The following is a 12,223-nucleotide window of genomic DNA, read 5'->3' as shown; positions in this document are numbered from 1 at the left end:
CGACAGTCGCTGTGCTTCCACTGACCACATAATTGTGCAATTTGACATTTCAAAATAAATGTACTTAATGGAAACAGTAATTAAAAAATAAAAAATTCTCGTTTTCGATAAAAGATTTTGCCACTGGAACGAGGCGGGGTTTTTTTTAACAGTATCAAAACTGGTTTAATGGAAACACAAGTCACATGATCAACACTGGCTCAAATCACGAGAACATATGGAATATGTGGGAATATTGAAGCAAGACCTAAAGACATCGGCCATCGCTTCCGTCAGACTGCCTCAGGGCAGCTGGAGCTACTATGTAGCTTTACCACTAACAGCGTGTCAAAGTGTGATTGAATGGCTGAATGACTGACTGTAGCGTGAAGTGCTTTGGACTCTCTGGACTTGATAAAGCTCTACACAAGTACAGGCCTTTCGCATCAGACAGGAAGCTAAAGCTTGGGCGCAGATTGGTCTTCAAAATGGACAGCAACCTTAATTATACAGCTAACGTTTTCACAAAGTGGCTTAAGGACAACAAAGCCAATGTTTTGGTCTCAATAGAGAATTTGTGAGAAGTGTGTTTTTACCTTGTCTGGGTCTCTGTTAAATCCCATAAAGTCACTGTGCAGAAAACCATAATTTCAGTGACGTTTGGGTCAGTGGGAAATAGAGAGAACTTGCCTACAGGGGACTGTTGAGGTTGATTTCTTGAATATTTTGCTTGTTCTCCCACTCTTCTTTTTCAGATCGTCTAATTTTAAAGACAGCTGTCCTGAGTGATGATTTATAACATTAAAGGGGGATAAAAGGTATCAGAATTGGAGGATTTTTGAACATGACTGGCCTGTAAGGTCTTGCCACAGCGCCTGATATGAAATGAAGATCGGACTTCGTCTAGGCTTTAAACTATTACAGCAGAGACCTAAAGCCAATTAAACGGGTAGCATCGTGTAAAAATCGCTTTTAGAGATTTACATCGTGTGGTAATTTTATTCTCTCATCATGCCTTCATTCTGTCATGCATGTCTGAGAAATCCTTTAATATCCCATGGCAACCATTCAGCCGTGTAAAACGCCTGGGTGGACCAAGCCCCACCTTTCTAGGTGCAGCTCCTCCTCACAGCTGCGGAAAGCCGCAATGAAACTGGGGAGTTTGTATTTTTATATTTGAGACATTCTGACCATTTCTAGATTTAAAAAAAAAATCACAACACCACCGTCCTCCATGACTCCCTCACTCAGCTCCTTCAGACTAGCCAGCAGCAATTAGCAAACACCTGATAGAGCTGCACATCAGTTAAGCTCACTATAGAAGCTACTAACGTTGTTAGAGGGTTAAAGGAGGAGCCATGTTGAGTTGACGTTCTGTAGGCGGAATTTCAGAAAGAGCACAAGTTTTTAAAGAGACAGAGGCCCAATTTTTAAGCCGTTAACTGACAAAGTCAAATTTCTTTCAAGTCATATTTGACATATGCAGCATTTTTATAACTGCAGTTAGCAGTTACTTAATCATGCCATAAAATGGCAATATGTGCCTGGAAAATACATAACAGTGCCCATTTAAAATTTTTATGAGTAAGAAAATAAATCAATTGGACTCGCACCTCTTTCTCCGCACCATAATTATCAAACAGAGCATCACTGGAATGTGCTCAAATTAAAAAGTATCACAGAAAACGCACTCATTAAATAAAAGTGTGTGTGTGAAGTGCAAACATTTGACGATTTGGAATGCTCATGTAGACACAAACACACCAGGAGGAGCTCCACAAAATGTCAAACTCGTCCTGACTGGAGCTAAACAACAGCAAAGGCACCATGAAAGAGCGTTTGTCTCATCCAGGAGGCGACGAGGACTGAAGAAAATAAAGATAAAGGAGAGACAGAACAAGTTGGAGTTATGGTGGCACCCTGCAGTAAAGAGCAGCCATCCCTGGCTGCCACATAGGACACCCATTCACTCTGAGACAGGGTGTCACGCCACATGATTTATGACGGGTAATTATGGTTATGGAGGTGACATCATATCCTCTCCTCTGGTTCCCGCGTGTTGCCGCGCTGCGTGTGTGTGCGCCCGCGCGCTCGCATGTGCGCTCCTGACTAATTAGTTCTGCTGTCTGGATCCAGCGGCGGCCGTCTTTGTTTTTTCTACAGAACGGAAGACAAGGCATGTCACAACAACGCATCTCGCAGTTCCTCCAGACGTGCCATTATGCACAGGAGCACGCGTTCACTCATGTGGACCCACAGGAGTTTGTCTCTCTTCGCACCAAACTGTACCAGTTTGCCCCAATACGATCCAAACTAATTTCAAGATTGTTCTCTTTTTTTTTTTTGTCAAACCAGATTTCAGCCAAAAGCAGAACGAAGAAAAAACACGAAACAGGAAACAGCAATCGTTGATGTTGCTTGACAGAGTTAACCATCAGTTTACCACGCTCTGAAATTGGCAGCACACAATTAGAAATCATTACTCTGCACCTAACAGCTGCTGACAGCCATGGGCACGACAAATGGGAAAATGAAAAGATTATAACACAATCTACCGCTCCTGCACACATGCTAATTCCCTCGCCAGCTCTAAATAAATCCTTTTTTTTCTGTATCTATATATCTACATGTCAATCTGTCAATTGATTATTGTTTTTTTTTAATCAAATTAATCACCCTATAGCAATGTGATTAATTACTATGCTTAACTTTATAATCATTGTAGAAGATTTTTAAACAAAATATCTCAGATTTCCAGGTTTTAATATTCAGGAAGGTTTAACAGAAGTCATTTTGTTTCACACATAATTCAGAAATGTTAACAATAAACTGGTTTTACTCCAGTGGAATGATAATTCAGCGCTACAAGTACATATTGACATTTACATACACCACCACTGTGGTTGATTAATTTAAACACTTGATCTGCTGATGATCTCTCAGAGTTGGTGCGCAAGTCGCTTTTTTTTTTTTTTTTTAAATCTGAACACCAAATTCTACAGCAAATCTACATGTTACGATTGTCAAAGTCAAGCTAGCATAACTGACCTGATTCCCTTTCCCTCACTATTTGTTTTTAACTAAAACCTTTTCCTGACCATGTTATCTAGCTGCGGTGTTGACAATTAGCATTGAAGCACTGCGTCCCTTTTTCTTTCATATATCACACATACATTTCAGATTTAGCGAGCTACGTTGACAGCTTGACAGCTAAAACCAACGGCAGTTATCATCGGCAAGTAGCTTTTGTGGCGTAACACTACAAGGTGTCCCTATATGTGTGTGTGTATATATACACACACCTACACAGACACACGTTAATGCGCATTTTCAACTATTTTCTTACAACCACCAACACTGCAGCACTTCCATGGTGTTTTGGGCTGCTTGGGATGTGCACAGGTCGCTCACTGCAGCTAATGTGCAGTGGTCCGGTGGGGCTCAGGAGAGTGCCCTTAATGAGCCAATTCAGAGGAAACAAAATAATCAAAACTGAAGGGGAAGCATATTAGACTGGCTGAGTCAGTTGCCATAATGAGTACAATTCTTTCTTTGTTTATTCTTTTTTTTTTCCCCTCCCCCGCCACTGAGTAGACCCATTTCTTTATTTACTCAAATGTACAGCCATATAGCTACAGGGGCTCAGTTTAGGTACGGGCTTCAAAAGTCCACAGCTGAACTCTAATCTGTGGTTAAAATCCAGCTGCAGGAATTGCACATCAGTTTTAAAGGGTGACTGTTTGTAGGTTTCATTACCTTTGGCCTGAGCATGAAATCTTAAAAAAATAAAAAAAATAAAAAAATCTTACTAGGGCCAGATTTATGCAGTGTCTTGCCAAAGGTATTCACATTCCTTTGAATTATTTACATCCAGACACAAACAGCAATGGATTTTTATTGGGATATTTTAAGACAAACTTACATAAATTAATGAATAATCGCAAGTGGGGGAAAAGCGACATTTTCAATTCTAAAAACCTTTTTTTGCTGCTAAATAGTTGAAATAGACATGTGAGCTCATCAACAAAGGTATTTATTGGTTTCAATCTGTTATTTCAGTTATGAAGCCATCAGATTGGTGAAAAGTTTATTATACCAATTCAGCTTTGAAGTGTTAAAGGAATCCCTGATCATTCATTGAGCTTCTTTCGACATGTGGATGCTGACATTAGCATCGAGGTGTTATTTTAGGTTTGAATAGCTTCACTGCTAGGCTAACTCCTTTTAGCACAACTTTCACACAATAGTCATTACCAGCGTAGCAACACCGCTACTTAGATCGTTTTTTGAAGCAAAAACTTTAAGCCCGGTGGGCCAAAAGAAGCGACTCCATCGTCCATTGCTGTGTCCTGCGGATGTCGCGTGTACGTCAGATCTAAGAGTCTACTGGAAACGCATGAATACAAAGGTTCTGGACAGAAAATTGAATATGTAAAAAAAAAAAAAAGGAAAATGGTTGTGTTAACAATCTTAACAGATTAAAATCTATGTAACTAATTAACCAAAATTAAAGTGTTAAAGTTCCAGCCCTAATTATTGCATCAAGCATGATTGTGAAGTGGGGGAAGAGGGGATGTTGGTTTTCAAAAATGGTTGGCAAACAAACGAAGTCTAAAACTCAGGCCCGTATTCGATGCTTTGAATAACTACCTGTTGCTCCAGTTACTGCAGGTTTGTTTGATTTCACAGCTAAAAGTGAGAGACGCAGAGGAACCCCTTCTGAACAGGAGAGAGGCTAAAACTTTTAGTTGAGTAAGATCAGCGTTACTTGAAAATGTGATTAGAAAAAAAGCGATCATGGGAGAAATCAACTCTTGCTAGAACATTTGATTTAAATACCTTAAATCAATGTAAAAGATTAGAAGTAACTTGTTATCACCCACATCTGCACTCCTCTAGAGTTACCATGAGCCTCTTGACTTTTTTTCTGCTAATGGTATCTTAGCCTGGTCCGTCAGTTTAGGTGGACAGCCATGTTGATTTGATTTTCGGACAATGTTACTGTTTTCTAACCTTTAAAACATTAGAAACTCCTCCATAACTTTCTACTTGACCTGTCTGCTATGTTCCCCAGCTTTCAGGATGCTGTTTGTTCCTTAATGTTACGAGTCTAAATTGTACATTCACTAATAAGGTGACCATTTCAAAGTTATGCACAACTTTATGTTGGTCTGGCGCATAACATTTGCATAAATACAATATAGTACCTTGCAGTTTGTAGATGTAACCTGTTGAGATTCTGCTATTTTTCAATAAATTGCTTGCAAATCTATTTAAAAATATGCCAAAATGATGAGCTTCAGAGAGTTTGTCGATTTTTAACTTATTTCCGCGTTCAGAGGAACACCAGAATGCTGACTACAGACAGAAACCGCACACACATAATCCCTCACAGATGGACAGCTAAACAGTGATCTTACTTGATTCTGCTCTGAAAGTCCACCATCATCCCCCAGACAGCGAGAGGACATCTCTTTTAAGCCCAGCAGAGGATTTTCATCCTGAAGAGTTTGCAGGTAGCTCAGAGCTTCAAAAGCAATTGTTAAGTTTAACAGTCAGGAGCATCTTCCCATTCTTCATTCCCGTCCGCCTTCTCACCCAGCTCGGCTGCGTTGCTGCCCAGCAGGGTGCCTGCTGGAAGGAAAGGATGAAGACATACTGTCATCAAATCTTCTGTGGTTGTGTGTTCATGAAAAAAATAAATAAATCTGAGACGGCACTGGTCCACTGAGAATAAACCAGAACATCTGTCCAGGAGTTGCAGCTGACTTCTAAGACTCCATCTGGTACAGCTACACCAAACACCACAGACCCCCGTGGAGCCGTCATCCCACCGCTGCACATCATTTTAGCATGTCCCAGCAAGAATGATAACATTTCAGAAATGCTAGCACACACAAATTTGTGGTAGTAAATTTGTGACGATTTAATGCCACAAACTGCTTGTTTTCTCAATTCATAAAGGCAGAACTTGTAGACAATGTAACTGCGTAAATAAAACACCACCAGTGCCAAATGGCACCCCGCACCCTTTAAGAAGGTTTATTGAAAATTAATAGTCAATTTTTTTAACCTTTTAAGGTCGACGCCCGCCCTGTGGCGGGCATGAGGTCATGTTTCTGTGTGTGTTTTTTGCTCCAATGTGATAATAAATTTTGTCAAAATGAAACAAACACTGTAAAATCACAAAGTTTAGGATGTTCTGAAAATAATGATACCAAACAAGGTAAGGTAAATAGTTTTTATGGTGAAAATATAAGGGTATATTCAAAATTAGACCAAAACGGCCATTTAGACCCAAGACTCCAAAGGGTTTTAAATGTCATTAAAAATACAATGCAAACTTATAATAACAACCGATTAGAGCCAAGAGTACGACTTAATTTACTCGCCATGCTAATGGCGGAGAAACAACTTAACCTTTAATGGAAAAACGTTTGCTGACTAGCGTTAGCTAGTACACTTCTCCAGCGAGGTGTGGGGTGCTCCTTCTTCTTCTTTTCTATTCGAGGTGCATACTGCCACCTACTGTACATGAGTGTGTAGCGACATTAACTCGTTAAGTGTTTTTTTTTGTTGTTGTTGTTTTGTTTTTTTAACTTTGCTCATGACAGGCTCTGCTGACAAGGCTGTAGCGGTAGCAGAGAGCCAGGGGAGATGAGCAGTTACACAAGATTATGATCAACAGCGCTAAGACCCGCCTCCTGGCTCTGATTGGTTGTTTCTAGTTCATGCTGAGAGAAGGAGAGGATCAGGGGATTTTTTTCCCCCCTGTTTCCTTCATATTATTATGAGGACATAATGACAGTTTCAACAAATATGTAAGAAAAAAAAAATATATATATATATATATGATACAACTGTAGGATATTGGTTTTCTGCTACTGACTTTTCATGGAAATGTTCTAGTGTTATTTGGGCTGGAACAGAAAATAAACACCTGTATTCAAAATGACATAATCTTTGCAGAGTTACACTGGGATTAAATGAGGCCACGCCTATAAATTAGCTCTGGCCGTCGACTCAAGCTGTGTTGCTGCTATGAAAGACTCTGCTGAATACATCAAGCATACCATAACAATTTGGTCGCATCATGCTGGATGATGCATTGTTTGTTTCCTGTGCTGAGCTCTGATTGGGTCTTCCTACCCCCTCCAACGCCTCTTTTGGGCTAGAAGCCCAGAGACCATCTCCTCATTTCCTGACATTTGGAAGACAGGATAAGGAGGTGGAGATGAGCTCATCACTCCATGACATGTAGAGCAGCAAGACCAGGAAGCGATGAGATCAGAGCCTGAATGCCAAACCCTAATACTATATTGGATAAGAAATATGCATTGAAGTATTTGCACAAATTACCTGACCAAAACCTTTATTTTTCTTTTTGGAAAATTTCATTTCAATTTTCCAAGCCACACCCTAGGAATGATTACCGCCAGACCTGTACAATCAGGAAATCCCTAATTAGGCATAAAATAACATAAAATAAATAGAAGACTTAAAAAAGCAGCACATCATGACCTACTTTGTGTTTTGGGGAAACCGAAAGGCTGAGTTTCCAGGGGTCACCAGAGGTCAGCCTGCCTTCCCACCCCCACATTAACGAAATGAAACAGAATTCAATTCTATCCAAGTTTATTTGTATCGCACATTTCAGCAACAAGGAAGTTTAACGTCACAAAAACAACGCAATCGACACAAAGGCGAAACAAGCAATAAACATTACATTTTGTCAAATGCCATCATCAAAATCATCAACACGTCAAATTGATGAGCTGCTTTTGCATACAAGTTTCTCCTATTTGTCCAACTCAAAAATATCTCACAGAAATATAGCTTAAACTTTTCAATATGGAGTTAAGCAACAGTGAAATAGAAAATGTTGAAATTCTGTCCCGGAACCATAAAAAGAAGGCTAAAAGAAGGTTGCCACGGTGCTGGATTGCATCTACGTATTTGCTTCCTCAAGTGGAAGTTGAAAGATCAGCAACTATTTTTACTTAGGTGCCATCAGGGGGTGTAGGCAGTGCTCCAATTAATTTGTTACGACTTAATCCCAAAACTGACGATGGGCAAAAGTTAATCAAATGCAAGACAAAACTTGGCCTCCACCAAGAACTCTCAGCATCTAGAGAAAATCTCATTAGTTCTACTCCTTGGGGATAACAAACAAAAAGAACTAAACTAAAGGAAATTAATTCTAAACATTAAACTTAAAATGTAAGTTGTCAGAAGAAAAGAAAAGGAGAAGTCAACATTCTGCAAAAGTTATTGGACAAGATTCTTCAGGGAGTCGTGAAGATCTGCTAAATATTTGCACCACCAACATAGCAGAAGCACTGGAGAAAAGGTGCAATTTATATGAATGCATCCCCTGAGAGCTAAAAGCTTTACTAAATTACACAGATATCCAGTAGTTGCTAAGAGGATGTGGCTACCGAGCTCAGCCTCCATGCAAAGAGTAACTTACTGTTTCCTGCAGGTGAAGAGGTTCTCTGGAGTTGTGAGAAATTGTTTGTACTGCGCATGCAATATTTGCAAATTTGCACAATTCTAATCATTTATACTTACAATTACATCATAAGACAAAGGAAAGTGACTGGAAACAAAGGCAAATCTGACATTTTATGTAGTAGGGCACATAAAATCTGAGCGTGCGGTGCGAGTACAAAAGCGTAGAGTGCGCAGAGGTTGAAAACTCCCTGCCAAGTCAAAAAGCTACAGCCCTTCAAACTGTATGTGGCCTCTAGAGCAGTGGACAGAGAGATTAATGGAATGGGTTTTCAAGCATTCCAGACTTAAAATATCAAATGAAATACTAGAGCTGCAAGCAGTTGTTAACGGGTTCCAAGCAGGACTGAGCAAGTCCACCCCTACACATACACTCTCCTCCCCTCGTCCTGTCAGCGCCAAGGCTTTTCACACGTCCACTGGGTTGGGAAGCATCAGACACAGAGGCGTAAAGAACACCACCACTGGACTCTAGAGCAGTGGAGACATGAATCTCCCTCTGACAACACAATAAATGAGTCTGGGTTTGGCACTACTTGCTTGACTGCATTGTTAAGTGCAAAGAGAACTATCATGTGGGGGGTGCATTTTTTCCAGAAGTTGCACTCTGGCCCTTGGTTCCACTGACAGGGAAGCTTTATGTAGCAGCCAACAAGAGAAAGCAAGACACTTTAGTCAATTTCATACCCCAAGCTGTTTGGGAACAGTTCAAGGATGGTCCCTTGTTGTTCGAACAAAGCTGACCACCGGTACACAAACTGAGAGCAATAAAGACATGGATGAACGAGTTTGGTGTAGAAGAACTTGACTTGAACTCAACCTGACTGAACAGCTTTGGGGCGATTTAGAGCAGGAGTCCTCAAGAGCTACAGCGGAAATGAACAAGTCTCTCAATAAGAAGAGACCTTCAGCAGACCTGAGTCAGTATGACTGGGCATCCGACTTGGCCTACTAAGGATTTAGATTGGGGATAACTGGCGGTTTAAATGTAGATGAGAAAATTCCACTAGAAGGAATGCTACTTAGACTCAGCGAGAACAGTGGGCGAAAACATATTTAAAAAATTGTGCAGACATCAGAAGACCTGTTAGAATGCTCTGTGAGAGAAACTCGAGTAAATTTGAATCAGACAATCATTTAAAATCCTGAAAAATAACAGAACAGGAAGAAACGGGCAGCGGCTCATTGACATTTAATTTGACCTGTTGCTAAACAAAACATTCTGCAGTTACAGATGGAATAAACAAGCCTCTGAATTCATAAGTAAACTGACTTTCTTTTTTCTTCTTTTTTTTTTAATGGAAAGTCCGCTGATAAGAATTCTGTCAACAAGTCACGCTCGTTCTGTTCCGTGTCCTGAATCCATGTTCTGCTCCCACTGTGTGCACACGCAGACGGACTAGGTGCTAAAACATGACAGCAGTCTGAGGAGATGATGCAATTGAGGCTGTGTCACACCAACAGTGACACATTTCCAATTAGATCATCTAAACTCACGCTGCATGTGGGTCGTCTGTCTCATTGACCCGTTTTTGCTTCTCGGGTTTATGAAAAGGTTTTCCACACGCATCGCTTCCGTGTCATATTTCGGAGGTAGACGATCCCTCGACTTTCAGCTGCCCTTAACACAACAATGTTTACAACGTGTTCTGTTCTCCCTAAACTGGGCTGCACACTCTGCCAAGCGGGGCTGTAGAAATGACGATCCGAGCCTCTGCTTTCAGGAGCTCGTTCCTATCTTTTCAAGCATACTACAGTACAACACCTACCACTTCTGACTCAGAAGTCCTCTCTGCTTTGCCAAACTGTTTTAGAACAATGAGTCCTCTATGTGCGGTACAGTGGGCCATGATGTCTGAATACACACTGAGGCCCGATTCTGGCTGTAGGAGGAGAGATACTGTCTCTCGTCTGTCCCACCGCATTCGTTAAGCACTAATCGTGAAGGCCTGCTGCTATTTTCCACTGTCTGTACTCACGACTTTAACACTCCATGCACCAGCCCAGATAAGCCATTAGGAACTTAATGTGCTCAGTGGGTGAAATGACGAATTAGACCTTGTGCCTTGGGATCTGTGTAAAGACAAATAAATGGGGGTGAAGGTTAAGAAGGTGAAGCTACATAAGGGGTAAGGGAAGTTCTTTTCTTCAGTTTATTCACCCTTTCCAGAAGTGAGTGCTGCTTAAGGTAACTGAAGAGGATATCTTTGTCAATCACCTAATTGGAGTGTTTGGAAAGCCTGCCTTTCAGTATCAGTATGACAATCCCCTGTTCAAAAAACCATCTGACTGTCTTACTTTGGCTGGTGTACAGCTTGGTTTTTGCATCGTACCTCACAAAAGGTACCCTTTGGACATCTTCACATTTAGTCCCATCACAACCACACAGTTCAGCGCATTTTTTATTGGAAGTTTAATAAGATGAACCCAAAAAATATTGAATACGTGAGCCGATGACAAAATATTACCGTCTGCAGCCATGAGGAAAGCTAATCGAGGGCTGAAAGCTACAGGGCCAGAGCAGGAGGAACATCTCCAAAGTTGGGTACCCAAAGAATGTGCTGCCGGTGTTCCGATGAGCTGTGTGTGATGAGCAGATGTTCCTACCACAGCGCCTCTGTGCTACCTTTCCAAAATGCTGGAACAACCTATTGGCGCTTGTGAATGTTCCAGTGAGGTCTGGATGCCCTAGTTGCCAAAGAGATTGATATAAATTACTTTCTCGATGTTATCGTTTCATGTAATCCAACCACCTCTCCATGACCCCACATTTACACTACATGCAATTCCCTTCCACTCTGTTGCACACTTCACCGGCGGAACTGCGCAGCAGAGACATGACTTCAAAACCAAAGTCAACATTTGCCGTGAGTTTTTATTGGTTTCGAACTCAGTGATTAAAAATTAGAATGGCATTCGTGGTAAGGATTGGGCTATATAAACTTCTGACTGCCACTGTAAATGTTTTCTGTAGAGGCATCAGGCCTTCGATGCCTGAGAATAAATAACAAAAAAAAGAAATTTATGAAGAGAAGCTTCATGTTGAAAGCAGAGGCAGATGTGATGTTTCCAGCATTCAGGCTGAAGCTGATTAATGATCCTGATTTATTTGCCATTGGATCCGATCGAAGGCAGATGCCAGATGTTAGGTGAATGTCACTGGACAGATTTTGTTTTTGAGTCTGCTCAGCGTCTAGATCTCTGAAAAAGTTAAACAAACCTTCACTTTGGCTCCCCAAACCACTAACTTCTGCACGGTCACTAAATCAACCCTCCCATTGATCACTAAGCCTTCACATGCAGGCAGAGTCGACACAGGGATTTATTTGAACTTGCCGTGTTATTGGCAGACTTGAAGATGTATATGGCTGAGGCTGGTGTTTGGAATGTGTGTCATGAAAGGCGGCCTCCCTAAAGCGCCCCCCCCATTAAAGACCTACGGTGCTGTGCTTGCAGCTGCCTTACATGTTATGATCAGTCGATTTTGTGTCAGTCAACAGTTTATCTGCTGATTGGAGTTTAATGGGGGCAGTACCCTGTTTATTCGGCCAGGGACCCCCTCAGGGCAGAGATGTCCAACAGTCTACCCCCCGTACAGCCAGACATCATTTAACCCAGCGCTGACTGCCCACTTTACATGACTCTGCCATAATCTGTCTCTGCCCATAGGACATTGGGGGGGTAAACCTAACAAACTGTCATTACCAAAAGTGCTCTAAAGGCACCACACGTA

This window comes from Xiphophorus maculatus, chromosome 13 (genome assembly GCF_002775205.1).
Source record: "Xiphophorus maculatus strain JP 163 A chromosome 13, X_maculatus-5.0-male, whole genome shotgun sequence".
In the NCBI taxonomy this organism is placed as follows: Eukaryota; Metazoa; Chordata; class Actinopteri; order Cyprinodontiformes; family Poeciliidae; genus Xiphophorus; species Xiphophorus maculatus.
The sequence above is the reverse complement of the archived record's forward strand: the minus strand, read 5'-3'. Positions refer to the sequence as shown.